The sequence below is a fragment of the Siphateles boraxobius genome, unplaced genomic scaffold, assembly GCF_051911475.1.
Source record: "Siphateles boraxobius isolate OS27281-9 unplaced genomic scaffold, OSU_SipBor_1 16, whole genome shotgun sequence".
In the NCBI taxonomy this organism is placed as follows: Eukaryota; Metazoa; Chordata; class Actinopteri; order Cypriniformes; family Leuciscidae; genus Siphateles; species Siphateles boraxobius.
The window spans coordinates 17,190,859-17,217,887 of NW_027508766.1; the positions used below are offsets into that span (position 1 = coordinate 17,190,859).

The window sequence follows — 27,029 nt, forward strand, 5'->3', positions numbered from 1 at the left end:
GGACTTTTCACGAGTGAAGATATTATTGCGCCAAGTCGAAGTGCTCAAAAGCACTTGTTATGGTATTCCGCCATACAATATAGTCATCAATTTTAAACGCTTAGAAAAGCGCAACGGTTTATTTTGTGTCACCAGCCCAGGTCAAGTTACACTACTCGAGTAACTGTGTTTACATAGGGAAAACGTGGAAGTGTTTGGTCGCTTCTCTGCTTGGCCCATATTTAATGCATGGGCTAAGCTAAGTGCTAACATAGTTTTGCGGCAATACAGAGCGATATAGTGCACGCACTGAGACGAGAGAGGTATGTATCAACTCGCCTTAGTTAAGGGAATAACATAGTTTAATAAGAAAAACTGGTGGAGTATCCCTTTAAGTCAAAGTCAAGTCAAGTCATTTTCTTAATTTAGTCAAGCAAGTCTCAAGTCCTTGAATTTGCGACTCGAGTCAGACTCGAGTCAAGTCATGTGACTCGAGTCCCCCATCTCTGCCTCACATATACTACTGGCTGTCCGGAAAAAAACCCTATACCCTTAAATAGGGCACTATTTGAGGGGATAGCCATTTGTAGTCGTGTTATTCTAATCTCTGTCTCTGAGTCTGGTATTCTGTTACACCTGCTGCATTTGTAAATCCCTCAAATTTCAAATGTAAATGGCTTGCGAATGCTGTTTCACTGACTTTAACCAGTATAAGAAAAAGAGTATATTCTGATTCGTTGAATACCATAGTACTGGCAGTGTTCTCCCGCTTGGTGTTTCTATATCTCTTTGGCAGTGTCTGCATTTGCAGCAAATGTCTGAAGTGAATTGCAGACTGCTTTATTTCAAGAATGTCTCTCTGATGGTGGAGAAGTGACCGTCTCTGCTGCTGGCCTGATCTGCATATGTTTCTCCAGTGTTGGATCTCTGCATGCAATAAATAAAATGCTTACATATTTAAATTATACTTTTTGTTTTTGAAAGAAATGTTATGGTCATCAATGCTGCATTTTTTTTTTGGTAATAATGTGAAATATTATTACAATTCAAAATATGTGTTGTCTATTTTATTATATTGTAAAATGTAATGTATTCCTGTGATGGCAAAGCTGATTTGTTTCTCAAGTCATCATAAATTTGTTTCTAAAGTGATCAGAAATCATTCTAATATAGTGATTTGGTGCTCAAGAGACACTTATTAAAAGTAGGGTAGGCAATTTTTGGAGCAGCTAGCAATAGCTAGCTAGCTTTGTAAACGAGATCCCACCCTCCCTTCAGAGTGTCTCCAAAGCCACGCCTTCTTCAAAACACATGAACGCACACAGCAAAGTTCACAAAGCGTCACAAGACGAGAGACAGCGTTAAACTACTTCATGTCTCAAAGCATAGCATTAAAATAATAATCTAACAATTCTAATCTAAACATTTAGACCACATGTTATGGGAAGAAGGAGGCGGGAACCGGCGAAAATTTAAACAATTTAATAACAAAATAAAACAAATACAAAATGAAAGTAAAAGGCAGCAGCCCCTCACGGACGACTGCTGTCACATATAACAAACATAACACAAGGCCTGGCCTCTCTCGATCTCCTCTGTCGTCGCTCCTCCTTTCATGCTTCCGCTTCTCCGTAATAGATACGAGACCGGTGCGTCGCGCAGGTGTCGCTCATCAGTAATCACGCCACCGGCCTCGCGCCGCTCTCTAACGGACTTCGACCTCGTCCTGCTCGCCACAGCAATTTTGTAACAACGTAGACGTCTTTATTGTCATATTTGATTCATTTACTACATCTTTGCTAAACAAAAATAATATATTTTTCAAATTTAAAATAACCCCAAAAGTCACCTGCTCTTGTTGGAGTTTGTAGATTACTTCCTCCTGTTTCTGCTTGAGTTCAGCTAAAGCTAAAGCAAGTGCATCATCTTGTGCGGTTCCATGACTGATGAAATCAGATGTGTTATATGACAATATGGGAGGTTACATACAATGGCCGCAACAATAACAGCAAACTTGTTGTATATGATTTAAATAATTCTCTCATATAAATAAGTGGTAATAAATGTAGTTGCATAAACAAATTGCATCAGTCATGAAATTGAGGATCTAAAATGATAGAGAGTAAAATGCTGTCATCCAGTAATGGGAGGGTGATTGAAAAATCTAACAAATGACTACTTATTTACAAAAAATGTAAACTTAATCACCTAAAAGCCACAATGTTTCTATGCAATGACAGTATTATGTTTAGTCAAAGCCATCAAATTGAGTTGGGTTGGAAAATGATTCAAAGGTTGAACATGCTTGATTTGAGAATGGAGTGATGTTGTAGCGGTGCCAGTTGTGAATATGATGTATAATTGTGATATATAGTAGTCCACTGCTAACACAATTATGCTTTACTTATGCATCCTGATTATACAGTATATCCTTTTCTAATCTCCATTTTCACTAAATGCATCTGTAATCTGAATACATCCTTTTATAATGCAACTGTAACAGAATATTTTTTTTGTATTGTGATTATGTAACATTATTACAAGTTTTCCTATTTTGCAAAGCTCCAAGCTCAGCTTCGGTCTTCTCCCAGACCACATAAGCCTGAAGACTCCTCTACCCTCAGGAACTGCCAACAAAATCTCATGAAAGTGCGTATCTATACCACGAATGTTATTTCTCGTGCCAATTATACGCCAAAAATGGTTTTAGCGTGCATACGCTAAATTAGGTATTAGGATTAGGGTGTGGAGTGCGTGCGAATTACACGCCATTAAGTGCGTATATATGCACGCGAAAACTGCGTAACATATGCACGCAAAAACTATTTTTGGCGTATAAATGGCACGAGAAATAACATTCGTGGTATAGATACGCACTTTCATGAGATCGGACTACAACTGCTAGCACTTGGCCAGAGAAAGGTGGCCGTGGAGCCGCTGGCAGTAGCCTACAACTCACTCAGCTCACTTCACTACAAATTGCATTACTAGAGGAGCCAGACATAAATGTGCATTCAATACTTTGACATACACTTGCCATGTACGGCCTTTAGTAGGCTAGACATTTGCAATTTGTAACTCTGCTGGAGACGACTCTATAAAAAAGTCTGTGGTACAGTGATGGTATAGTATGGTAAAATGGTATTATAATAAACACTACGGTACTAAATGATTACCACATTTTGTAATCATTTATCCGCTTGGTAGTCCAAGGTATTCTGTCTTTTATACTCAAAAGGTTGAAAAATCTACTATTCTATTTGAAATTGTATTTTGATAATTTAATTGGAAAATTGAATAACCAATGAAAGACAAAGCAAAATTCTAGTAAAAGAGATTAATCTGAAAGGTAAATGTATTCTATGACTTATATACAGACACATGTATATCTAGATCAATGTTATGTCATGAAAGCAACACTTTAATTAAAAATGAATGATTGCACTCAATTAATTCAATTCAATTCAATTCAAATTTATTTGTATAGCGCTTTTCACAATACACATTGTCTCAAAGCAGCTTTACAGAAAGTGCATTTCGGAAATGTACATAGAAAAATACAGTTAGTTAATCATGTATTAATTTATGGCATAACATATCGCCAGCTTTGAGTCGTCTCTTCACAGGCGTCGAGTCGTCTCTTCACAGGCGTTGGGGCATCTGAAGTCTCCGTGAGAGGCTGGATACAAACTGGAGCTGACGAACGCTATTTACCTCTGGACTAGTGTCCCGAGATAACAGCAGAAAGGCAGATGGGAAATAATTAGCATAGCTGATGTTCATCATGTTAATGCATTCGAAGTGATTCAGCAGTAGTATTAAAGGTTAAGCATTAAGTGAATGCTTGGTTAAAGAGATGCGTCTTTAATCTGGTTTTAAACTGGGACAGCGAGTCTGAGTCTCGAACAATATCAGGAAGGCTATTCCAGAGTTTAGGAGCTAAATGTGAGAACGCCCTCCCTCCTTTAGTGGACTTAGATATCCTAGGAATGACCAGAAGCCTCGAATTTAGTGATCTTAAAGAGCGCGATGGATTGTATGGCGATAGAAGGTCTGTTACATACACAGGAGCTAAACCATTTAGGGCTTTATAGGTCAGTAGGAATACATTGTAATTGATACGTAACTTAATAGGTAACCAGTGTAGAGATGATAAAATAGGTGTTATATGATCATATTTTCTTGATCTAGTAAGAACTCTAGCGGCTGCATTTTGCACTAACTGTAGCTTGTTTATTGAGGATGCAGGACAACCAGCTAATAAAGCATTACAGTAATCTAGTCTCGAGGTCATGAATGCATGAACTAACTTTTCTGCATCAGAAACAGATAGCATGTTACGTAGCTTAGCAATGTTTCTAAGTTGGAAAAAGGCTGTTCTTGTAATATATGAAATATGATTTTTGAAAGTCAAGTTGCGGTCTAGTATAACACCAAGGTCTTTTACTGTAGTGGATAAAGTAACAGGACATCCCTCTAAATTAAAGTTGTATTGTAAGGGATATTGTGGGTAGTTTTTGGACCAATAAGTAATACCTCCGTTTTATCTGAATTTAATAGCAGGAAATTACACGTCATCCAGCATTTTATATCATTTAGACACTCTGTCAATTTAGATAAGTTAGTGTTTTCATCTGGTCGTGATGAGATAAATAATTGAGTGTCATCAGCATAACAGTGGAAATTAATTCCATGTTTTCTTATAATATTACCAAGTGGCAGCATGTATATTGAGAATAGCAGAGGGCCTAACACCGATCCTTGCGGCACTCCATAGTCTACTGACGTTATCTTTGATTTTTCCCCATTTAAACAGACAAAATGGTAACGGTCTGATAAGTACGATCTAAACCAGCTTAATGCCTGTCCCTGAACACCAGTGTAGTTTTGTAGTCGATCCAAGAGTATTTTATGATCTATAGTGTCGAACGCAGCGCTAAGATCGAGTAGAACTAGTATTGAGATACAGCCTTGGTCAGAAGCTAAAAGTAAATCATTTGTAATTTTAACTAGCGCAGTTTCTGTGCTATGATGCGGTCTGAATCCCGACTGGAATTTTTCATAGATATCATTTTCTTGCAAGAAAGACCACAATTGAGCGGACACAATTTTGTCTAGTATTTTAGACATAAATGGAAGATTTGAGATGGGTCTGTAATTTGCTAAGTTATTTGGATCTAATTTCGGTTTCTTAATGAGAGGTTTTAGTACTGCCAGCTTGAATATTTTTGGAACATGACCTAAAAATAAAGATGAGTTAATAATATTAAGAAGAGGCTCTTCCACTACAGGTAACACTTCTTTCAGTAGTTTAGTGGGTATTGGATCTAATAAACATGTTGTTGGTTTAGATGCAATGATAAGTTTATTTAGCTCTTCCTGTCCTATATTTGTAAAGCGGTGTAGTTGTTCTAGAGGGGCCATAATTGAGGTTGAATCATAAGACATCATAGAGGATTGTATATTTACAATTGTGTTTCGGATGCTTTCTATTTTCTCATCGAAGTAATTCATAAAATCATTACTACTATATTGTAACGGAATATTTTGCTCTGGTGATGTTTGTTTATTTGTTAGTCTAGCCACGGTGTTGAATAAAAACCTTGGATTATTTTGGTTATTTTCTATTAGTTTGCGGAGATGCTCAGCCCTGGCTGCTTTTAGAGCCTTTTTGTAACGTGACATACTGTCTTTCCACGTGATTCTAAAGACCTCTAAATTAGTTTGTTTCCATTTACGCTCTAAGTTACGAGTTTCTCTCTTGATTGCATGCGTAGCACTGTCGTACCATGGTGCTTTAGTTTTCTCTCTAACCTTTTTTAATCTAATTGGTGCAACAATATCTAGTGTACTAGAGAACATGGTGCTCAAACTGCTAGTCATTTCCTCTAGTTCATTGTTTGTTTGGGTGCACTGAGCAGCTGAGATAGATCAGGTAAGCTATTTGAGAATCTATCTATAGTGGTTGGAAGGATTGTTCTGCCCGGTCGATAACGTGGCGCAACATGACAAATTTCAGCAGTACGTATTACGCAAGATACCATGTAATGATCAGTGAGATCGTCACTTTGCGGTATAATATTTATATCAGTTGGATTGGTTCCATATGATATAATTAAATCTAGTGTATGATTTAGACGATGAGTGGGACCACTGACGTTTTGCGTGACCCCAAAGGAGTTTAATAAATCTGTAAACGCAGCCCCTAACGCATCATTTGTATTATCTACGTGTATGTTAAAGTCTCCAACAATTATTGCTTTATCGACATTGACCAATAGATCTGAGAGAAAGTATGCAAACTCTTTTAGGAAGTCAGCATAGGGCCCTGGAGGTCTATATAGGGTAGCCAAGGCTAGAGATAATATGGATTTGTTTCTTACATCTAAGAGCGTAACATTTAGCACAAGTACTTCAAACGAATTAAACCTGTGACCTGTTTTCTGAGTAACATTAAGAATATCTCTATAGATTGTTGCAACACCGCCGCCACGACTGATCAGACGGGGCTCATGCTTATAACAGTATCCTGGTGGAGTAGACTAATTTAGACCGAAATAATCATTTGGTTTAAGCCAGGTTTCAGTAAGGCAAAGTACATCGAAACTATTATCTGTGACCATTTCATTTACAATAACCGCCTTAGGTGTGAGCGATCTAATGTTTAGAAGACCTAGCTTTAGAAATTGTTTTTGTTCACTGATATTTAGATTTTCTGGTTTAATTACAATAAGATTTTTGCTAGATCCTACACTAGATTTATTGTTTGGCCTCACTAAGCGAGGAATAGACACAGTTTCTATATAATGTTCTACACTACTTATATCAATTAAGTTGGGACAGCAAAGACTGTGATTTGGACTTTGACTTACTAGTCATATGGTGTGTAACGTCTTGGAGATGTTGTCCGACAGAACAGCCGCTCCGATTCTGCTGGGGTGCAGGCCATCAGCACGGTAGAGCCTAGGTCGCTCCCAGAACAGATTCCAATTATTTACAAAGAGCAGTTTCTGTTCATTACACCATGACATTAACCATTCATTTAGAGCAAATAATCTACTGAACCTTTCTTGTCCTAGTCGGTACGTGGGAAGCGGTCCAGGCACGATGATCGTTGCTTCAGGCGATGTGCTGCGAACCGTCTCGATCAGGCTTCTGTAGTCCTTCTTCAGAACCTCCGTCTGCCGCAGCCTGATGTCGTTCGTTCCCGCGTGTAGCACGACAGATCTCGGGAATCTGTGCAGCGACATCAAGAACCCGAGCACCAGGAAAGCAGTGAGTGCGCACCTTACGCTTACCTGAGGTAGCACGGACATGACGGACCATGGAAGTGCCGATGATCACGGCGGCGTCACGTTCCGACTCGCGAAGAGGGGAGAAGCGGTTCCGGGTGGAGATCTCGAAGACCGGGAGGGGCGGGGAGGTCCTTGGTCTGCTCCTGGCTCGTGTCTTCCGCTGTGGGATCACCCAGGGTCCATGGTGTTGCCTCGGTGCCGGAGTGAGTGAAGGCAGAGATGATCGCGTCCTCCTGGGCAGAGAAACGCACGGAGTAGACGAAGTCGGAGTCAAAAAGTTACTAACCACTGACTTGTGAGCATCGGCGCGTGATGTTTCAAGCGCTGATCGCTGATCTCGCAGCTCGGCTTGCTTCACCACTAGAACACGGATCTGCTTCTCCACCGACTCCAGCTCCAATCGTACCGAAAACAGCTCGAATGTGTCCTCACCTGCACTCAGAGGTAACGTTAGACACACATCCGATATTTTCGCCATTATAGCAGATGAACAGTTAATTAGTAGTGATACTACCAATATCTCTACTAATTTAGGACTGAAATGATGGATATAACCCGTATCCTTTCAGTGAAACGGGTGTAAAATGAGAGGGTCGATAGGCGCGAGGCCACGTCTGAAATGCTAGCGGGCTAAATGTCACCGGGTCGGGGGAGGAGTGGACGCCAGATGACCGGCCGTCCCAGCCCCCGACTCACGTACCACCGCGAGGAGCCAACACCACAGAGGACACAGAGGCAAAGTAATGTAGAAAAACACAGAATCTTTATTGAATAAATTAAGTAAAAACAACCTCAAGCCAACTGGAGGAAGGTGAGGTTTCAGCCGTATAACTGGTCCTTCTCAGGACTCTGGCAGGCAAGGAACAGGTAAGAATTATCAGCGGAACTGCTTCTCTCGGATTCACAGCAGAACTGTCTCTCTTCACAGGATTCGGGTGGACGGAGAGGAGTACGGAATCAGCACAGAGTTGGCTCTTTTCTCGGGGCACAGGCAGGCAGAGAACCGGTAAGAGTTATCAGCGAAACTGTTCCTCTCGGATTCACAGCAGAACTGTCTCTCTCTTCCCAGGATTCGGCTAGACGGAGAGTACGGAATCAGCCACAAGACTGGCTTGCTTCTCGGGGCTCAGACAGGTAGAGGACAGGTAAGAATTATCAGCAGAACTGTTTCTCTCAGATTCACAGCAGAACTGTCTCTCTTCACAGGATTCGGGTGGACGGAGAGGAATACGGAATCAGCCACAGGACTGGCTCTCCTCTCGGGGCTCAGACAGGTAGAGGACAGGTAAGAATTATCAGCAGAACTGTTTCTCTCGGATTCACAGCAGAACTGTCTCTCTTCACAGGATTCGGGTGGACGGAGAGGAATACGGAATCAGCCACAGGACTGGCTCTCCTCTCGGGGCTCAGACAGGTAGAGGACAGGTAAGAATTACCCGCAGAACTGTTTCTCTCGGATTCACAGCAGAACTGTCTTTCTCTTCACAGGGCTCAGACAGAGAGAAGATGAGGTTTCCACAGCAAAGCTAGTTCCATTCACAGGGCTCAGACAGAGGGAAGATGAGGATTCCACAGTGAAGCTGGTTCTACTCACAAGGCTCCGGCAGACAGAGAGAGAAGATGAGGATTCCACAGCAAAGCTAGCTCCATTCACAGGGCTCAGACAGAGAGAAGATGAGGATTCCACAGCAAAGCTAGTTCCATTCCCAGGGCTCAGACAGAGAGAAGATGAGGATTCCACAGCAAAGCTAGTTCCATTCACAGGGCTCAGACAGAGAGAAGATGAGGTTTCCACAGCAAAGCTAGTTCCATTCACAGGGCTCAGACAGAAAGAAGATGAGGATTCCACAGTGAAGCTGGTTCTACTCACAAGGCTCCGGCAGACAGAGAGAGAAGATGAGGATTCCACAGCAAAGCTAGCTCCATTCACAGGGCTCAGACAGAGAGAAGATGAGGATTCCACAGCAAAGCTAGCTCCATTCACAGGGCTCAGACAGAGAGAAGATGAGGATTCCACAGCAAAGCTAGTCCCATTCACAGGGCTCAGACAGAGAGAAGATGAGGACTCCACAGCAAAGCTAGTTCCATTCACAGGGCTCAGACAGAGAGAAGATGAGGTTTCCACAGCAAAGCTAGTTCCATTCACAGGGCTCGGACAGAGAGAAGATGAGGATTCCACAGTGAAGCTGGTTCTACTCACAAGGCTCCGGCAGACAGAGAGAGAAGATGAGGATTCCACAGCAAAGCTAGCTCCATTCACAGGGCTCAGACAGAGAGAAGATGAGGATTCCACAGCAAAGCTAGCTCCATTCACAGGGCTCAGACAGAGAGAAGATGAGGATTCCACAGCAAAGCTAGTTCCATTCACAGGGCTCAGACAGAGAGAAGATGAGGATTCCACAGCAAAGCTAGTTCCATTCACAGGGCTCAGACAGAGAGAAGATGAGGTTTCCACAGCAAAGCTAACACTTCACAATGCCCCGTAACTATTAAAGAGGAGAAAAGGAGAATTTCACCACTAGATGACTTCTTCCAACGGTCTCCATCCAATGAGTCGCGGACGATGTCTCCACAGCCAGGACCGCTTCCCCAATGTCACTGCATTACACCTCCACTCGTGCTCAACTGCAACTCGCACAAATCTGCACACGTGTTTACATTAATGAACAACACTGCAAAGTCTCGTCACTCACAAACTAGGGCGGAGACAGGGGGTCTGGTCCACTGCACCTCTCTCAATCTCTTGGACTTTTTCCAATGGAGCGTGGGGCATTCAACTTCCTCCAAAAAGACAAAATTACACTTCATGCAGCCTCATCACATCCTCCAAACAGATTTCTCATATCACAGTCCTAACATCAACAACACTTATCTTCTCATCACATCCTCCACCAGATTTCTCATTTCTCACTCCAAACATCAACAGCACTTATCTCTTATCCGCCACAGTTCTCCTCTCCACATCTCCAGATTCACCCGAATATCTCCCGCCGCTATTCCTCTCTCCTTCCCCTTCATTGAAGATGAAATGTCCTTTTATCCTTCCCAACTGACAACGCGTCCCAATCGCGATCGCAATCATCCTCTCCCGCACCTGTTTTGTATCAACTAATCATCCTCCGTCTCTGTTCGGAGTTTTCCGGAACTGGAGTCTTCCGGGTCCCACACCGGAAATCCCTCCCCTCGGAAACCCGGCTGTGATTAAAAGGTTCCGCCTGCCTTTGTCACCCCGGTGACATCCCCCCCTGCCATTCGGGACTAGTCCCTAGGACCGGGAAACTTCGGCCCACTCGCCGTATCGCTGGGGTGGCCTCCCCTGGTTGTCCCTCTGGGAACGTCGAGGTGGGGATAAGGGGACTGCTCTTACCGCCTCGATTTCGGGGCCCCTTGGGACCACGGCCCATCCCACTGATGGAGCTACTGGGGTCATAGACCGTTCAGGGGCCTCTTCCATCGGGGCCAAATAATTTGGGCAAGGACGAAGCAAATTCCGGTGGAGTACCCGCTCAGGGCCTAGCCTTCCTTCAGGGCGAACGGTATACACAGGTAGATCAGGCCTTTGTTGGCGTTCCACCACATACGGTACAGTCTCCCAACGGTCGCTGAGTTTGCCCTTCCCTGGGCGTCGATTGTCTCGCACCAATACTCGCTCTCCGGGCAGTAGGGGGGCTTCTCGAGCTGTCCGATCATACAACCGTTTATTTTTGGCTGCTGCTGCGCTCAGATGGTCCGTAACCCGACGGTAGGCGTAATGGAGCTGCCGATGATGACGACCCACCCACTCCGTCGTACTCTGAACTCCCTCCGTAGGCTTAGTCCCCAGCAACAGATCAACCGGTAACCGCATGTGTCTCCCAAACATCAAGAATGCCGGGGCATAACCTGTGGTGCTGTGTACACTGTTATTATAGGCTTGTACTAGGGCAGGGAGGCATTCCTCCCACTGACTCTGTTGGTCGGCTTCCAAGGTCCCGAGTAACCCCAACAGGGTCTGGTTGAACCTCTCGCACCCCCCGTTACCTTGGGGGTGATACGAGGTAGTGCGAGTCTTCCGGCACCCATAAAGGCGGCTCAGTTCTTGTACAACCCTAGCTTCAAAGTTCGGGCCCTGATCCGAGTGAAGAGTCTCGGGGCACCCGAAGGGCTGGATAATAGCTCGCCAGAGTACACCGGCAGTGGTAACAGCTGTTTGGTCTGGGGTAGGAATAGCCCATGCGTATTTGGTAAATAGATCAGTTGCTACCAAGATGTTCTGGTACCGATCCGTGGGCCGACCCAGCGTTAAGAAGTCCATCCCCACGATGTGCAGAGGTGCTCTAGGGCACATGGGGACCAAGGGAGCTCTTGCCTCTTTCCTGGTCTTAAAAAGTACACACCGGGGGCAACTTTGAACGAACTCCCTGACCGTCGCTTCCATCCCTGTCCAGTGAAAATACCTCCTTAACAGGGATAATGTCCTTTCTTGTCCTTGGTGTCCTGTGTGCGTGTGGTAGGCTTCCAGCAGGGCCAAACGCTGTTCTTCTGGCACCACCACCTGGTATACTGCCTCCTGGTTTACTGGCTCTTGAATAAAACGACAGATCACCCCCTCTCTCAAACTGAGTCTCTTCCACGGCCCCATGAGTTTCCTTACTGCCACGGTTTGAGTCTGCCTCTCTTCTACCCCCGGCCTAGAACCTTGTTGCAGGTAAGCATGCACCCTTGCCAGGTCAACATCCCTCTGCTGTAACTCTTTCCACCGGCCTGGGTCCCATCCCCAGCCAGTGGGTACTCCCTCCAACCGGATTCCGGGGGCTTCCACCACTCCCACTAGCAGTCTTTCCTCCGGTTCAAAAGTAGGGGGTACGGTTCGCCCACTCTCGTTAGGCACAGGGAGTCGGGACAGCGCATCCGCATTAGTATGCTCTCTACCTGGTCGATATTGAAGCTGGTAATCGTAATTTGCCAGCTGGGCCACCCAACGCTGCTCCACCGCTCCCAATCTGGCTGTCTGCAGATGAACCAGGGGGTTGTTATCGGTCACCACCATCACCTTCGCTCCCCATAAGTAGTCTTTAAATTTTTCCGTCATCGCCCACTTCATTGCCAGAAGTTCTATCTTGAAAGAGCTATAGTTGGAGGCATTCCGCTCGGCTGGATGGAGACTCCGGCTGGCATATGCAATAACTCTCTCCTCTCCCTGCTGTCGTTGTGCGAGTACAGCTCCCAATCCTGCATTACTTGCGTCGGTGTATAGGATAAACGGCTGAGTAAAATCAGCATACGCCAGGATCGGGGCCTGAAGGAGTTCCCGCTTGAGTTTTTGGAAAGCCGATTCACACGCCGAGTCCCAGTCCACGGAGGGAGATCCCCGGGGTCGGGAGCGTCCGGTACCTTCGAGGAGTCGATTCAGGGGCTTGGCAATCCCCGAAAACCCCTTGATGAAACGTCGATAGTAGCCTACAAAGCCCAAGAAGGACCTTACTTGCCGGACAGTTTTTGGCACCTCCCAGCCCTGGACGGCAGACACCTTCTCCGGGTCAGGGGACACACCTGCAGCGCTGACCCGATGGCCCAGAAACTGCACCTCACTCCTAAATAGCTGGCATTTATCCGGCCGCAACTTCAATCCATATTTTTCCATAGCCTGGAACACACGTTCCAGGTGGAGCAGATGGGAGGCGAAGTCTGGCGAGAATACTATGACGTCATCGAGGTAGACCAAGGTTGAATCAACTAACTGCCCTCCCAAGCATCGCTGCATTAGCCTCTGGAAAGTCGCAGGGGCATTGCACAGCCCAAACGGCATCCGCTCCCACTCAAAGAGCCCAAATGGAGTGGTAAAGGCAGTCTTCTCCCTATCCCTCTCGTCCACCTGCACCTGCCAGTACCCACTGGCCAGATCTAACGTGGAGTACCAGGCGGCCTGAGTCAGACTAGTGAGGGAATCCTCAATGCGTGGTAAGGGGAATGCGTCCTTCTTCGTCACGTCATTCAACTTCCGATAGTCAACACAAAATCTCCAGGCACCGGTCTTTTTCCGCACTAGCACAATTGGGGCCGCCCAAGGGCTACTACTCTCCCGTATGATTCCTCCATCCAGCATCCCCTTCAGCAGGGTGCGAACCTCTGAATAAAGCGTCGGGGGCACCGGCCGATACCGCTCTCTGCTTGGTGCCGCGTCGCCTGTAGGAATCTGATGTTTGACAATCCCCGTACAACCATAGTCTTCATCGTGGGTAGAGAACACATGTTGCCATTTCGCCAGAAAGTCTCGGAGTTGGAGTTGTTGTTCCTCTTCCAGGCCCTCTCCTTTTAAGGAATCTCCTGCCACATGATCCGGTATTCCACCTCTCTGGGGGTCATTCCTCGGCTCTACCGATCTAACAGCCACTTCCACTACCACAGAGCTCACTTGACGGAAGCAAACGTCTCTCTCTTCCCTCACCTGGTGGGAACGCACCGCGGTGACTCGGACCAGGCGTTGATGGCGGCGAAGGACGACAGGATACGGGTTAACGTTCCGTACCCGCACCGAGACCCGGCCCTGATGGACCACAGCCAGCCCTCGGGCCACTCCGATGGATTGGCAATCCCAATGTGGTTCGAGGAGGACCCAGTCGTCCACGCCATAAGACCTTGGAGGCAGCCGAGCCCATATCACTGCCTCGCTTCGTGCTGGCACTGTCAGGCCAAACCGGCAAATTACTCGCCCAATGCTTTCGCGATCCTCCTCGCGGTTAGCCGCCTGAATCCTACGGCAGTCAGCCAGAATACGCTCCCATTCCTGTCGCTCTGGGACCGAAGGGGCCTGGGCCGGCCGGTTTCGGAACAGCTCTTCCCAGCATTCCGAAATGACATTCATGCCAATCAATGCTCGATGTGAACCCAAGCAGCGGTCTCTAACGATAACAACTCCTTTTTGTCGTACGGGGACCCCTTGAACATGGAAGTCCACCATCACATAGCCGGTATAGGGAATGTCTAGCCCGTTTGCTCCTCTCAACACAAGTTGTGAGGACTCCGCCTCCTGAAGTCGTCGGTTTTTAAAGAGTTCCCTGGACAGGCTCTCGGAGAATAACGTGACTTGGGAACCGGTATCGACTAAACCTTCAATCTCCACCCCATTAACCTGAATCTCCACGGTTGGACAACGTCCAACCCAGTCGTCTCGGAGGATAGGCATAGAAAGGGGGTCATTTAAGGGGGTCCCGGCCACTTGACCCGCAGTGGCCGGCACAACTAAAAACCCTCTTGGGAACTGCGTCGGGAGCCACACTGACGGCTATAATGTCCTGATTCCCCACAGCTGTTACAAATGGGCCTGCCCTGACCATCCCACTGGAACCTCGGATTAGCCGGTCGTCCAGGGCGCCGTCCGGGCTCTCGGCTCCCCTCGGAATAGGATCGATCCCGGCCACTGAGCTGTCCCCGGCGCAGTTCTTCTAGGAGGGTCCTAGATAGTTCAGCCATCTGTCCTTTGACGTCCTCCAACAGTTCTGCACGCAACTTCTGTTTCCAATCTACGGTTGGAGTAGAGGCACCACCAACAGCCATACACACCGGTGGGTCAGTTGCCTCACCCTGATCCATCTCCAACGCCAAGGCCTCCTGTCGGAGATCTTCAAAAGTTAACGCTGGGTCTCGGCGGAGCTGGAGCTTTATACTCTGTCGGATAGGCCCGTCTCGGAGCCCCAAAACGAACTGATCTCGCAATAAGGAATCTCCATCACCCAGACCATGATCGGGTCGCCCTTTCAATCGAACAAACTGCTCACGTAGCTTCAACGCATAAGCCCGTAAGGCTTGCCTAGGACCTTGTCGAAAGTTGAAGAACTGAGCCCGAAGGGCGGCCACGGGGGTAGTATCCCCATACAGTTCCGCCAAAAAGTCAAAGATGGCCTTGGCGGTGGCTCGTGCAGTGCTGGGTGCAGCAAGAACTTCCCTCTTTGCTTCTCCCTCCAGGGAGCCCAGAACAAACTGTATCTTCTGTGCATCACTCAGCCCCTGGAGGCCAGCCAGGTATTCAGTTTGCGTCCTCCAGTCCTGGAGATGTAGTTCTGATCCCGGTCCTCCATAACGCTGGGCCCAAGGGGCTCCCATAAACACGGGCATGACCTGCGGTCTTGCAGCCACCATCTCTTCGTCGGCCATAGTGAACCTGTGGCCGCTTCAACTCGCGGTGGCAACAATCCTGCCGACTACGCCACTTTATGTCACCGGGTCGGGGGAGGAGTGGACGCCAGATGACCGGCCGTCCCAGCCCCCGACTCACGTACCACCGCGAGGAGCCAACACCACAGAGGACACAGAGGCAAAGTAATGTAGAAAAACACAGAATCTTTATTGAATAAATTAAGTAAAAACAACCTCAAGCCAACTGGAGGAAGGTGAGGTTTCAGCCGTATAACTGGTCCTTCTCAGGACTCTGGCAGGCAAGGAACAGGTAAGAATTATCAGCGGAACTGCTTCTCTCGGATTCACAGCAGAACTGTCTCTCTTCACAGGATTCGGGTGGACGGAGAGGAGTACGGAATCAGCACAGAGTTGGCTCTTTTCTCGGGGCACAGGTAGGCAGAGAACCGGTAAGAGTTATCAGCGAAACTGTTCCTCTCGGATTCACAGCAGAACTGTCTCTCTCTTCCCAGGATTCGGCTAGACGGAGAGTACGGAATCAGCCACAAGACTGGCTTGCTTCTCGGGGCTCAGACAGGTAGAGGACAGGTAAGAATTATCAGCAGAACTGTTTCTCTCAGATTCACAGCAGAACTGTCTCTCTTCACAGGATTCGGGTGGACGGAGAGGAATACGGAATCAGCCACAGGACTGGCTCTCCTCTCGGGGCTCAGACAGGTAGAGGACAGGTAAGAATTATCAGCAGAACTGTTTCTCTCGGATTCACAGCAGAACTGTCTCTCTTCACAGGATTCGGGTGGACGGAGAGGAATACGGAATCAGCCACAGGACTGGCTCTCCTCTCGGGGCTCAGACAGGTAGAGGACAGGTAAGAATTACCCGCAGAACTGTTTCTCTCGGATTCACAGCAGAACTGTCTTTCTCTTCACAGGGCTCAGACAGAGAGAAGATGAGGTTTCCACAGCAAAGCTAGTTCCATTCACAGGGCTCAGACAGAGGGAAGATGAGGATTCCACAGTGAAGCTGGTTCTACTCACAAGGCTCCGGCAGACAGAGAGAGAAGATGAGGATTCCACAGCAAAGCTAGCTCCATTCACAGGGCTCAGACAGAGAGAAGATGAGGATTCCACAGCAAAGCTAGTTCCATTCCCAGGGCTCAGACAGAGAGAAGATGAGGATTCCACAGCAAAGCTAGTTCCATTCACAGGGCTCAGACAGAGAGAAGATGAGGTTTCCACAGCAAAGCTAGTTCCATTCACAGGGCTCAGACAGAAAGAAGATGAGGATTCCACAGTGAAGCTGGTTCTACTCACAAGGCTCCGGCAGACAGAGAGAGAAGATGAGGATTCCACAGCAAAGCTAGCTCCATTCACAGGGCTCAGACAGAGAGAAGATGAGGATTCCACAGCAAAGCTAGCTCCATTCACAGGGCTCAGACAGAGAGAAGATGAGGATTCCACAGCAAAGCTAGTCCCATTCACAGGGCTCAGACAGAGAGAAGATGAGGACTCCACAGCAAAGCTAGTTCCATTCACAGGGCTCAGACAGAGAGAAGATGAGGTTTCCACAGCAAAGCTAGTTCCATTCACAGGGCTCGGACAGAGAGAAGATGAGGATTCCACAGTGAAGCTGGTTCTACTCACAAGGCTCCGGCAGACAGAGAGAGAAGATGAGGATTCCACAGCAAAGCTAGCTCCATTCACAGGGCTCAGACAGAGAGAAGATGAGGATTCCACAGCAAAGCTAGCTCCATTCACAGGGCTCAGACAGAGAGAAGATGAGGATTCCACAGCAAAGCTAGTTCCATTCACAGGGCTCAGACAGAGAGAAGATGAGGATTCCACAGCAAAGCTAGTTCCATTCACAGGGCTCAGACAGAGAGAAGATGAGGTTTCCACAGCAAAGCTAACACTTCACAATGCCCCGTAACTATTAAAGAGGAGAAAAGGAGAATTTCACCACTAGATGACTTCTTCCAACGGTCTCCATCCAATGAGTCGCGGACGATGTCTCCACAGCCAGGACCGCTTCCCCAATGTCACTGCATTACACCTCCACTCGTGCTCAACTGCAACTCGCACAAATCTGCACACGTGTTTACATTAATGAACAACACTGCAAAGTCTCGTCACTCACAAACTAGGGCGGAGACAGGGGGTCTGGTCCACTGCACCTCTCTCAATCTCTTGGACTTTTTCCAATGGAGCGTGGGGCATTCAACTTCCTCCAAAAAGACAAAATTACACTTCATGCAGCCTCATCACATCCTCCAAACAGATTTCTCATATCACAGTCCTAACATCAACAACACTTATCTTCTCATCACATCCTCCACCAGATTTCTCATTTCTCACTCCAAACATCAACAGCACTTATCTCTTATCCGCCACAGTTCTCCTCTCCACATCTCCAGATTCACCCGAATATCTCCCGCCGCTATTCCTCTCTCCTTCCCCTTCATTGAAGATGAAATGTCCTTTTATCCTTCCCAACTGACAACGCGTCCCAATCGCGATCGCAATCATCCTCTCCCGCACCTGTTTTGTATCAACTAATCATCCTCCGTCTCTGTTCGGAGTTTTCCGGAACTGGAGTCTTCCGGGTCCCACACCGGAAATCCCTCCCCTCGGAAACCCGGCTGTGATTAAAAGGTTCCGCCTGCCTTTGTCACCCCGGTGACATAAAGGCTAGTAGCCGAGATTCGGAAAGTTGGATCTAAGTAGCGATATCAAAGCAATCCGATTGTTTTTTATAAGGAATAGTGTCGAGGATAAGTTCACATGATATAAAAATAGAAAGTGCTTGTTTATAAATGAGTGGTAAAGAAGAAAATCAGGGATTAATGAATCAATTCGACGGAGCTCCAAACACAAACACAGACCCTCAGTGGTTTTTTTCATACCACTGTATAATAAGAAGATCTTTCCTGACATGTACGTTGTTAGCCTATATGTTTAAAGTCCCCCTGTGGTGAAAATCAAGCTTTTAATGTTGTATATATGTCTATGTGGTATTTTTAATATGCTTTAAGACAAACAATGTGCAAATGCATAAGTCAACACCATTGCTGATTATTTTCTCCATAAAACTGCAGTAAACCAAAAACAGTCTCAAAAACACATTTTGAAATCGCAAACTACCTTGTAACCAATTACATCAATGTGTGATTGTGGATCTCTGAGCTGGTGTGAGTGAGTGGAGGCGGGGCTAATTTGCATTTTCATAGAAGGCATATACTAAATGAGGCAAGGGTTTAAAGTTACATTCAAGCTATTTTAAGGCATGACAAAAAAATTCAAGGAAAAAACATTTAAATATATCATTTTGGTGATCAAAGGTGAGTTTTAAAGAATAAAATTGACTACAGGGTGAATAGCAAAGAACTTATGGAATTATTGAATAATTACTCCATGAATTTTTATCAAGTATTACAGTTTTTCTGAATTGCTAAAACACATTTCTTGAAACCATCACCCACTTTCTCAAAACCTTAAACACAAAACCAAATCTTCAAACTACATTCAGAAAGCCTCTGACTCATCTGGCAAAATCAAACAATTGCCTCAAAACCATTTTATCTGTGCTCAAAATCAAACAATGCTCTCAGATCATACACACAGCAAGTCAAAATTATAAACACAGATCATTCATTTGACCATATTTCTCCTGTCATATTTCTCCTGTTTTGGCATCCCTTCACTGGCTTCCCATTAAGTTTAGAGTTGATTTTAAGATCCTTTTTTTTATAAAAAAGGCGTTTGTTTGTAAGGCGTTGTCTGACTGTGCACCAAGGTATATTTGTGATCTTATTGTGCCATACTGTCCTGCTAGGCACTCAGATCTTCAAATCACTTGCTTTTACAGTAAATGTGTCACGATGTGTACAAGTACAGTTTTGTACTGAATATTGAATAGTAGGCCTATAGAATGTCTGTATATTCACCACTTGCATACTGTGAAAATACAGTGACCCAATTGCAAAAGCCAAAAAGGTTACAGTAAAAAAGTCTAAATGAAAAGCATGTTACAGTAAATTACACTCAGAAGAGTTGTGCAACTGCAAAATCAAGGTCAGTGAGAGATATTCTGCTTCAGCATCATGTCTTCATCTTGGGTTCAGACTAAGGACTTTGTCCACATCTTGCTCTTTCTCGTCCTCGTCCTCCTTATATGCCTCTTTTACACATACTTTTCCTTCTCTTCCTCTTATTGAGTCTTATATTGTTTCCATCCATCGTTGGTATCAACATTCTGTGCAACATTTTGAGTCAGTTTTGGCACTATGAACTGACTTGTACTATGTACAGTTGGTTTGGTCACATCATTAGAAACAAGTGTGAAATATTTTGAGTCGTTCTAAAAGATGACAACAGTGTTGTAGTTGTGTTTAACTTTTGCCTAACTGTGTTTAGGGTTTTGGAACAAAAGTTCATCACAGTGCAAAATGTGTTTTAGTGAGTGAGAATGTGTTTATAGTTTTGCAAAAAGAGTCCATGAGATTTGTAAACAGTGTTTTAAACAGTGAAAACACATCTCTTCCGTGAGTACTTAACATAAAAAAATAAATAAAATAAAAATCTTCTCTTTTAAATCTTTCCTTCCCTTTTAAATCTTCCCTTGTCTGGCTTTTGCTACTCTGAGCAATGCCTGAACTTTGTATTTTGAGCACTTCTTGCGTCGTTCTTCCCTCTTCACGATGACTCGCTTGCTTTAGTCCTAAGATGTAAGTCGCTTTGGATAAAAGCGTCTGCTAAATGACTAAACGTAAATGTAAATGTAAATGTAAAATGTAAATGTGTTTTAACTACCTGAACTTGTATTCGACAAATTGGTTTAGGCTATTGAGAATTTGGTTCAGAGAATGGGGTTTAGTGTGTAGTAATTCAGAAAACAATTATATATAAAAAAAAATTAACACTAGTAACAACATGCCACTCCAGCGATTTTTGATCCAGTCTTACCCCAAGGGTCTAATTTTATCTTTTCCCTTCAAAGGGTCTATCTTTTCACTTCAAACTAAAAACAATATAAAACAAGATTGTGTCTACAAATTCTTAAATATCAAATAGACACAAACAATATTGATTGTATTAAAAATATATAAAATGTTTGATATAAAGTGTCATAGATCATATTTTCCAGAGACACGGAAATAGAGTAATTTCACAAATGTTAATAATTAGATGGGGGAAAAAATAAGAAGAGTGTAGCAATTCATTAAATGTATTGAGATGAGATTTTGTGCAATCTACTGTATGTAAAAAAGATCTACTGTAAAAATTAAGGTTGAGGTCATCTTACCCTGTTCTCAAAGAAAAATATTATATTGATAAACAGTTTCTTCAATGTGTATCACCTTGCTGGTTGAGTAAGTGCTCTCACTGCTATCACTTTGCTCCTCTTGTCCTTTTTGTGTCTGGTCAGTCTGCGGTCAAAATGTTGTCTCTGCAGCACACAATCTAAAATATACCGTAAAATAATTTTAAAAAACGATTTTTCTCCCAAAGATTTGAAATGCTTTAATGAGGGTCAACTGTTTCTGTAAACTGTGGCACATACCCACGTCATCCTTTTCATCTTTACTCTCTAATGGACACTCCTTTTTGGTCTGTGGTTTGTCTCTTTATCTCTATCCAGAGATACACAATCAGACAAAGTTTCCCTTGATTCGACTCCACAGATGCCCTGTCCAGTGGATCGTGACTGTCTCAGAGCCCCTTTGTGGTCTGTGATTCGCAGCCAGTCTGCCTCATCGTCAATGTGTGTTTCCAGAGCACCAATTGTCTTGCTGAGAGCTTCTACTCTGTGTCTGTGAGTTGCCAAACCGTTTTGGGCCCAGCTCACATCAGCTGCACTCACAGGACTGCCAGCTTCACTCAGTGTGCCTGAGCTCTGAGTCTGGTCCACCTGCTCAGCCCTGCTGGTTCAAAGATGGCAGATGTAATCAAAGTATGATCAGAATGCTTACAGCAGAGAAAGAGCGATGCTAACATGCATAAATCACCCATTAAAACAATTGTATAACAGTGTTGTTATGGTTAAATAAAACTATCTATAATTACTTTTAATAAAATAAAATAAAAGTGTTGCCTTGGTAACTAACTGAAATAAAATAAGTGTAAGTTTAAGTATACTAAAATTACTAAAACTGAAATTAAAACAAATTAAAGACAAATATAAATATAACAAACTAATAAAAATAGTTTGTTATAGTGAATTTTTTTTTATCACAAGTGAAAAAAATGTAAAAAAAAAAAAATCCTAAAACTAAATATATATTTTTTAAATTAATACAATTTCGAATTGTAATGATATTTACAAATCCTTGACTTAGGAACTTTTGGGATAATGTAAGTACACAACTGCATGAAACATATAACCCTGTGAAATATTTTATTACAAAAATATTACATATTACCTTTAAGGAACTGAATTGGAATTAAAAAGGCATTATCAATTCATTTCTGAATTGGACACAACCCAGAATGGGAGCAAATCCCCACAGCATATTCCAACATCAATTGAAAAGATTTGTGATATTGAATGAAAGTCAAATGAAATGTGCAACAGGCTTATTTGGGTGTGGTGTTTCATATCCACAATTGACCATGTATGTTGTGCCTATTTCTGTAATTTTACTACTTGCTGACTCAACACTGCCCTCTTGAGGCTGAGAAAGGGAGCAATGGGCTCTGCAGTAGACTCACACAGTCACACTTTGGTTCATTCTAGGAAAGGCAGGCAATTGTTCTTCAGTTGTGTCAGCTACATGAGCACATCTCTTCTTCTCCTCGGAACCGCCTCTGTTCTGTGTAAGTGCACATTTATATCCCATTATTGTAACAGCATGAAAGTGGTAACCCTTGAGTTCTTAAATAGTCTAGATAAGAACCTTTGCTTATGGCTTTTTCCAGTCAATATTCATTTACACTACCTTGTACTCCTGTTGCTGTTCTTTCTTGAGAGAGGAGCGCTTGCCTTTGTTTCCTTACTACTTCATGCATATTCCGTATACCTCTCATCCTCTCGCTCTGCTTCTTTCCTCATTTGCAGCCCCCTTTTCCTTCTCTCAATGGCCTTGTGATGCATGTATTCATGCACATCTTGGATATTATGTCTTGGTTGCCTGTTTGATTTCGTTTGACCTTCATTTTCTTTACCTGCCAGTGGTCTTGTTGTCTTTTTAATGTCACAGTTTTTAACAAAGACTTTTGAGGTGGGATTTTGTGATGCCCTATAGAAAAGTAATGATTTCTGTGAGCCAGCGGAAATGCTTTTACTGGGCATGAGGAAGCTGCACGGCTGATGCACAAGACTTGAGCTTGAGCTCTCAAGGGGTTGGCATGCTTCTCACATGATCTCTTCCTTTTTAAAATGGGTTTGTGCACTGGTCTCCATTTGGTTGAGCATTTAAAACAGGCTGTTGAGAGCCCTTTTATTTGACAACTCATTCTGATCCGTAAGGAAAGTGTATGAGAACTAGACGAATTTAAAATAATGCAAAGGTGCATATAATTGCAGATAAATATGATATAAGCTTTCATAAGATGCAGAGTCTGATTCTTTGTGCCCACTCAATGCAAGTGAATTAATGCCCGCCCTTAATGCTGACTCTTTCAGCCTGTGAAAAAGCAGTGCATGGTGAGTTCAAAATTAGTTTCAAAAGCCCCTGGGCATTCCTCCTGGTGGATATGTGGGTATAGAATGCTCTGCTGCATTGTAGGAGTATAACAGCTTGTCACTGGGGCAGTTGCCTGAAAGGGACAACTTTGTGCCTTATCTACCCTGAATGGTGCATATTAGTTGCTTCCCTTGTAAAAAAAAAAAAAAAGAGGCATGCATGCTTAATTTTACTTCAAATCTTAAAAGTGTATTTAAAAAAAATGTACTGTGTAGTGTGTTATAGCTGTTTGTGCTTGTATTAGATCTACAGAGTTACAAAGCTCAAAATCTCAAACCCAAAGAGAAATTCTTTGTAAAAGTTAAGGCTCAGCCACGCCTTCCTAAAACGCTTCGTTCAAACACGCCCCCACAATCTACATCAGTCTGTGGGGGCAGAGTTTCAGTATACCCAAATGTATACGCAAAGAAAGGAGGTATAACTTTTATTCTCTCTGTATTATTGTTGCCGCCGACGCCGCCATGTCGTGGAGACGCTGTGTTTTTCGTTGCGAAAGCAAACTACTTTGTTTGGCCTTTCAAAAGAGGACACAATTAGAAAACAGTGGTTAAGCTTAATTTACAACAGTGTTCCAGAACAGTACAACCAAAATAATCGACTGTGTTGCGTGTTTTTCCGGAGGACTGTTTCCAGAACCTGGGAGAGTACAAGGCCGGCTGTGTACAAAGGCTGATTCTTAAAAGTAGAGCATTTCCATCTTTGCAAGTATATTGTGCTTCTGACATGGAGACACAGCCTATAAGTATGTTTTCATATTTTAAGAATTTACTGCTATTCAAATGTGAGTTTTGAGCAGTATAGATTAGCGCTTGTTTGTTGTTTCTACATCCACAAATGCAGAGATGGTTATGTTTACATATGTCTCACACACGTGCATGGCGCAATGTGTAAAAATACAGTAACGTTATAAGTCATTATAATCAGTAATTATGTTCACAATAAAATAAAACCTTACCAATCTGATATGTTCTGGTCCAGTCGCACTGGCAAAGTTGATCGATCACCTTGGTCATCTGCATTTTCCGGATCAGATTCGGGCTCGAATTGATAAGGTAGTGCCGACATTATCACCTGTCATTATTGCTCTGGGAGCTGATGTTCCAAATATGGTAAGGGACGTGACATTTTCGTAACACGCTTAAGGTATTTCGGGCCAATCACAATGCACTGGATCGCAGCCCAATCAAAGCACACCGTGGTTTTAAGAACGATGAGTTTTGTAAAAATCGATGTGTTTCAGAAAGGCGGGGCATAGCAGAGCAACAATAATGTACGGTATGTGTAAAAAAATGACTTTTTTTAACATAAAACCGCGTAAACACATTGCATTAAACCAAATACACAAATTAATGTTCTTTTTAGAATCATCATATGACCCCTTTAATAATCTTTTGTCATGCTTTACAGAAGTACAGTAGGCCCTACTCTTATTTTGATGTTTGTAACGACATGTAAAGTACTTGTGTTATTTGACATCACATATTTCAAATTTACCAAATTGTAACTTTATCATTAATGTGTAATTACAAATATATTTAACTACATGTCATACAAACACGTTTTAATAGAAATTGATATTAAAGTATATTTTATATAAATGCTTGTCAGTAAATTCGACAGCACACTTTAACCATATTCCTAACAATATAAGTAGGCCTGATTATATTACATATAAAAAAGTCTAATTACATTAAATATGCTGAAAGTATGCTAAAGTGTACTTCTTTTTCACAAGTGATGGAGTAGTAATATGTAACTTTAGGAAACTAGCCTACTATGAACCTAGGTGTATAATTTTCTGATTGTTCCGATCCAATCTGACTTCTGACCTATAATGCTGCCTGAATCATAATCATACACTGTTCGTTGGCCAGAGGAGAACTGGCCCCCCAACTGAGCCTAGGTTCTCCCAAGGTTTTTTTCTCCATTCTGTCAACTGATGGAGTTTTGGTTCCATGCCACTGTCGCCTTTTTCGCCTTTTTTCAACTTTGTTGCCATCGGCTTTTGGCTTGCTTAGTTAGGGACATTAAATTTAACATTTAATTTAATATTCAACAATAATATTGATCTGCCTGCATTGACACCATTATATGAGAACTGAACTGAGCTGAACGATGACATCACGGTTTTCTCCAGAGCGGCTATATATAAATGAACTAAATTAATAACTTTTTTTTCAACAAAAATGAATGATCCCTGAACTTACTTAAGCTGGACTGTGACGCTATTTTCTTCTGGAAAAAAATGTTGTTGCATTATTTTCCTGTTATCTCTGTAAAGCTGCTTTGAAACAATCTGTATTGTAAAAGCAATAAAAATAAATGTGACTTGACTTAAATAATGGACAAAGATGTTGTTTTGAGGGTACTGCCCTATATGTGACAAATTATTGTGCAATTTTTCAATTTAAATTTTTTTTCTGATATTGTAGTTTTAATGCTTAATTGAATTGCTATATTCTGTTATGTAAGGCATTTAGTAGGCCAAGGTGCTTTGAAACCTCTGAGACATTTTTATACCATATTCTGGGTCAGAAAGCATTGTATTAAATAGTCTCACCCCGGAGATCAGATCTTTGGTGGTCGGTATTGGGTGAAAAACAGCTTACAGGGTTTTTCCTAACAGGCAGTCTCTATCTGTACCTGGTGATGCTTCTAAAAGAGATTACCTCAAATTACATTGCATTTGAATTTAACACAGACATTAACACAGAAGTTCTAAGTCATCTAATTTAAATATTTTCTTTTTGTCAGTGCTTTGTACTGTACTGTAATACTGTAATGCTACTGCAATGTTCAGTGACAAATGGAGACCTTTGTTTGTCACCCTGCAAACTTTTCTGGAAAGATGTTGACAATGTTTCTCCACAGATGCTGGAGGCCGAGTCTCTCCTCAGTTTCTGTTGCTGGATCTTCGTAGACAGTAGATACATTCTTCTTCAAAAGCTCTGCACAAAACAGTGAGTGTAATTTTGGAGAAAGAGTGTCATCTTGTGGAAACTTTTGGGAATGACTCATAGTCTGCGGAAGTTGAGGTGTCTTTGATGCATTGGTTTTGGATTTGTCTGATAAATGCTATTTGCAAAACCTATTTTTCAGAGATGTATTCAGATCAATATTCAAAGAGTCCTGGATGTGGTACAGTGGAGTCACATGATCCTAAGTGGACTGAAAATGGGATTTAAAAATTTCATACAAAAAACATTTTAGGGGCAAAAAAAATTATTTAAATCTTAATCAAAGTATAGAAATCAAACATTCACCAGTAATGACTAAAGAGCTTGATTGGTGGTTGTTTTTAGATGGCTTTTTTTGTGCACTGAAGTGTCTGCATTCAGTGTTTCTGAAAGAATATCTGCAGATTGCATTACATTAACAAAGGAACTGTAACATTATATTAAATAATGAGAATGTAACTATTACAGAAAGGGGTCTATAAATAAAGTATAATTAATCATTTTTAAAATTAGCTCCATACAGACATTATATCAGATGGTAAATTGGTACCACTTTTTTCATGGAAACCAGAGAAAAAAATCATATGTATACTAACACCAAACTCATTGGTTTTGAATATCCACATAATTCAGATATTATTTTATGCCAGAATTTATCGGTAAATAAATAATTTGTTCAATCCAGTGACATTTAAGTAACAATATATCTGTGTACTAGTACGTAAGTTATTAGACCAAGTTCAACCACGAAAATCCCCAAAACACCATCTTAAATATAGTTAAATACAGTTAAATATAGATTAATTCTTATTAAAAGTTTTTGTTTTGTTGTTTGATTATCATTAATAATGCAGACAGTCAATCGTAGCCTAGACAGTAGCAGGTTTTAAAGCAACCCGGGCTCATGGGAAATACGTTACTCTGCCTACATTTTTGCAAAACCTGAGATACGTACCTCCAGGTGCGTTTCCCTGCACTTTTCGAGTGAAAAGCCCACTAGAG

At 43.2% G+C, this 27,029-nt stretch overlaps 1 protein-coding gene and 1 long non-coding RNA gene across 2 annotated transcripts in view; one reads left to right on the forward strand and one right to left on the reverse strand.

Moving 5' to 3' along the window:
- gpsm1a (G protein signaling modulator 1a) overlaps positions 1–27,029 on the forward strand; it is a 75,550-nt gene that overhangs the window by 5,171 nt on the left and 43,350 nt on the right. The gene's annotated exons all lie outside the window — the stretch shown is intronic.
- LOC143739382 (uncharacterized) lies at positions 1,453–24,365 on the reverse strand. Its single transcript, XR_013204178.1, has 6 exons — positions 24,021–24,365; positions 22,324–22,841; positions 22,097–22,197; positions 20,746–21,306; positions 1,829–1,922; positions 1,453–1,705 (listed from the first exon to the last, which is right to left on the reverse strand). It is a non-coding gene; the product is annotated as an uncharacterized LOC143739382 (long non-coding RNA).